The sequence below is a fragment of the Telmatherina bonti genome (genome assembly GCF_933228915.1).
Source record: "Telmatherina bonti genome assembly, chromosome: 15".
Classification (NCBI taxonomy): Eukaryota; Metazoa; Chordata; class Actinopteri; order Atheriniformes; family Telmatherinidae; genus Telmatherina; species Telmatherina bonti.
In genome coordinates this window covers 36,004,754-36,008,856 of record NC_136613.1, presented here as the reverse complement: position 1 = coordinate 36,008,856, position 4,103 = coordinate 36,004,754, and the positions used below count along the sequence as shown (strand labels likewise).

General features: G+C 50.6%; 1 protein-coding gene across 1 annotated transcript in view; it reads right to left on the bottom strand.

Moving 5' to 3' along the window:
* The window catches only part of gli2a (GLI family zinc finger 2a), an 89,927-nt gene extending 87,712 nt beyond the window's left edge, over positions 1-2,215 (bottom strand). Inside the window, exon 1 of the mRNA XM_079254479.1 lies at positions 1,927-2,215. The gene's annotated coding sequence lies outside the window, so the exon portion shown is untranslated. The remainder of the gene's footprint in view (positions 1-1,926) is intronic.
* Between the last annotated feature and the right edge of the window lie 1,888 nt (positions 2,216-4,103).

The window sequence follows — 4,103 nt, the reverse complement described above, 5'->3', positions numbered from 1 at the left end:
GACCCCTCAGGTAAGGCCTCAGACCCCCCAGGTAAGGCCTCAGACCCCCCAGGTAAGACCTCAGACCCCTCAGGTAAGACCTCACCTCCACCAGGTGACGAACTGAACCTGAAGAGCTTCTCTGGTCCAAAGCAGCTCTGAGCTGCAGGACTTCCTCCTCGTTCCCCAACATTTCAGTTTACTCAGCAGGAGGGGGGGGTGGGGGTGGGGGTGGGGGTGGGGGGGGGGGGGGGGGGTGGCTGGAGGGAGGTGCTCCTCCCCCTCCCCAGAGTCACTCAGAGTCCTCCGACCTCCTTTCTGTCCCTGTACGCTAGACTTCATCGGTATTTGCTTTAAAAAAAAAAAAGCCGTACCCCCCCCCCCCACCACCCCTTTGTGGCCTAACACACACACACACACACACACACACACACACACACACACACAGCCAATCCTTTTCCAGTATTTGCTTCAAATTTTCTGCAGATTTCCAGGAAAAACAGCAAAGAAGAAGGAAAGGATCAATAACTGAGGCCTGAGCTGCTGGAGGACCAGGCCATGTGTGAAAACGGGTTGTTCAGCATCGAACACGCACCACACACACACACACACACACACACACACACACACACACAGGCCAGGAGATGAAAGTGACATGGCCACTATAGGATCTGTGAAGGCTGGCGAGCAGAGCCCCCGAGCGGAGCTGAATGGGCTGAATAGGCTCATCCATTCTTCAGCCCTTTCAGCCTCCGTAGGCCCGAACTGTTGGAACTCTTCATTCCTCACAAAGGCCGAATGCACTAAAACTTTTTCTTTCTCTTCTCATGCAAATCAGCTCGGCCCCGACTGGCCTGTCATCATGTGAGGCAGAAAACACACATGCACACACTCCTGGAAAAACTTTTACACCTTCACACTCTGGAATCATTCTGTTTGTCTGGAAAAGCAGGAAACACACACACACACACACACACACACACACACACACACAGAGATCCAGAACAAACAGCTTTATAAAAACCAAAGCCAGTGATCTGAGGCCTGCAGGACCAACAAGGTGGGACTCAGAAGTTAGGAGATCATTAGCAGGGCCGGTTAGAAAGGGGGAAAGCCCACAGCAAATATAGCTGCTAAAGGCCCCACAAAGGCGTCAAGTGTTTGTTGACTGCTGAGCCTGCAGAGCAAACAGCAGAGGGAATCTGTCACCAATAAGTCCACATGTCGGTCCTCGCTGCTCCTGCATTCCTCTGGTCTTCCTGATCCGTCTGCAGAAAGCAGCAGACTTCCACACATCCGCAGCTTTTTCTGCTTTTAGAGACAAATAAGGCAGATCCTGCTCTGATTCCTGGGTTTTAGGGGGGGGGGGGGAGAAGAAGTGGCGCCCAGAAACGGGTCACAGCTCTTCTCATGTGGATCAAGTTTCAGGACCAGAGTTTTTTGGATTCCAGTGTCAGATAAGTTCAGAGTGCAAATGAGATGTGGAGCTTCATCTGCTGCTAACACGCAGGAGGAGCAGCAGGAGGAGGAGCAGGAGGAGCAGCAGGAGCAGCAGGAGGAGGAATAGGAGCAGCAGGAGGAGGAGCAGGAGGAGCAGCAGGAGCAGCAGGAGGAGGAATAGGAGCAGCAGGAGCAGCAGGAGGAGGAATAGCAGCAGCAGGAGCAGCAGGAGGAGGAATAGGAGCAGCAGGAGGAGCAGCAGGAGGAGGAATAGCAGCAGGAGGAGCAGCAGGAGGAGGAATAGGAGCAGCAGGAGCAGCAGGAGGAGGAATAGGAGCAGCAGGAGGAGGAATAGGAGCAGCAGGAGGAGCAGCAGGAGGAGGAATAGGAGCAGCAGGAGGAGCAGCAGGAGGAGGAATAGGAGCAGCAGGAGCAGCAGGAGGAGGAGCAGGAACTCCCACACAAACAGCCGCGAAGTGAAGCAGATCCAGAACAAACTTCTCCTACCTTCACGTCTCCTCCTCTTGTTCCGGGAAAATGAGAAACAAACTTTGTGAATCCGGGATCTAGGGTCGCGCGGACAGCGCGGGCAGCGCGGGAGCGTGCGTGAGGCGCAGGCGGGCCGCTCCGGACTCCATGAACCGAACTCTGTGTGGAGGTCTGGGGGATCCTGCGGGTCCAGGGAGCGGTTCAGTTCGGGTCTAACTTTGTCTTGCCATCCATCTTCTCTGCGCTCGTGCGTGCCGCGCGCGCTGCTCCTCGTGCACCGTGACGTGACGTGAAAAGCAGCTTTCAGGGTTTCTCTCCAAAGTTCTGCAGCGGTTCGGCCTCTCTAGGAGACATGCGGCGGTGCTGGGATCTTCAGGCTGCTGGTCTGTTTTCAATCCAACCCTCCTCCTCTTCCTCCTCCTCCTCCTCTTCCTCCTCCTCCTCCTCCTCTCTGCTCCCCCTCAGCATCTCCTCCCCCCCGCTCCCTGGTGAGTTGGGCCATTTGCTGCAGCAGATGGGCCGGGCCACCTCCCTCCATCCAGCAGGAAAACTTCTGCAAACTTTCTTCTTTCTGTTGGTCCGTTCGGGATTACCGAGTCTTCACGCGCACGCGCGTTTCAGATCACACAGAAAGTACGCGCGCTGTGTGTGTGTGTGTGTGTTGTACTGACAACAGGACTGGAGAGAAAATAAGCAACAAACCCACAGAGATGCTCCGCGTGGAGCCGTGGAGGAACGGTGCTGCTGTGGAAAGGACAGGTTTACATCGATACAGCAACACACACACACACACACACACACACACACACACACACACACACACACAAAAACAAACAAATAAAAAACGGGTTTATTTACAAAGCAGAAACTTCATTCCGTTCAGAGATGCAGAAAAAGCAGCTCGTGTCTGAGGAACCACGCAGAAAAGTGTGTGTGTGTGTGTGTGTGTGTCTGTGTGTGTCTAAAACCTTTTAATTAGTCTGAACAAGAATCAACGTCTCAAAGTCCCTAATGACGTCACACAGCAGAAAATAAAAGTATTATTTCTACATGTAAAGCAGAAAAACTACTGGAGTTAAAAAGTACCAACATCCCGGATGAAGGATTTTATTCCTGAAGGATGACTGTCAGGAGGACTTTATACCGGATTCAGCCAAGCAGCTCCATCATGACCATCGATTTCAAATAAACCTTTATTCAAAATCAACAAGACAATCCGCAGAAATGTTTCATAAAAACACACCGCTGCTCTTTTCCAAACGAGACAGAGAAATGCTTCACAACAGTAAAATATTTATGTTAAAGTAAACTACCAACTACCACCGCCTTACTGGACAGCACATTTATTAAATGTAGATTTTTACCAATTAAATCACATGATTATTTCCAGATTCTGCAGTTTTACCTTCTCTTTGTAAACTGTATTTTGTGACAAAAAGATAGATGGAGAACCAGCTGTAGGTAACCAGTCCTGTCCGGCTGACCGCGTGTTTCCGTCCTGTAATACGTGCACAAGCTGATGTGTGTGTGTGTGTGAGAGTGTGTGTGTGTGTGAGTGTGTGTGTGTAAAACCCTTTCAGTGTCGTTTATTAATGTGAAATGAGTTAATTTAACTTTGGCGAAGCTGGAAAAGAAACTTAGTCTTCTTGTCGTTGAATTAGCCGTGAAATTCTTGAAAAGAAAAATCTTAATTGAAATAGAGAAATGTGCAAATAACTTTAAAATCTTTTTACATTTTTAACACCTTTGCTCAACACCTCGCTCCATCAGGAGACCTGAACCCAAACACGCTGCGAAACCTTCCATCGTTTCCACTGGCCTCCATCCAGTGGCCAACTGGTCAGACTGGTGCCACACTGCCCCCACTGGTCACTCATACTGCAGCGGTAAAACCTGAGGATGTGAAGCAGCAGAGCTTCACACAAATGGAAAAGAAACGTTCCTGTCACTAACAGCATTTATTTTCCCCCTCTGACGGCTCAGATGCGGCACAAGTCTTTGTTTCCTGGAAAATGTCCAACAGAGGGACGGTTTCCGACGTTTGTATCTGCAGAGTCGAGCTGATACCGATACTAACATTGGAGATACTCGCAGACCCAGGCCAAAGTGAAGGGATCAGAATGTTACCATGGAAACAGAAAAAGTCTTTTTCCTGCCCAACCCACCGACTCCCAGTTGGAGAAGCAACATCTAGC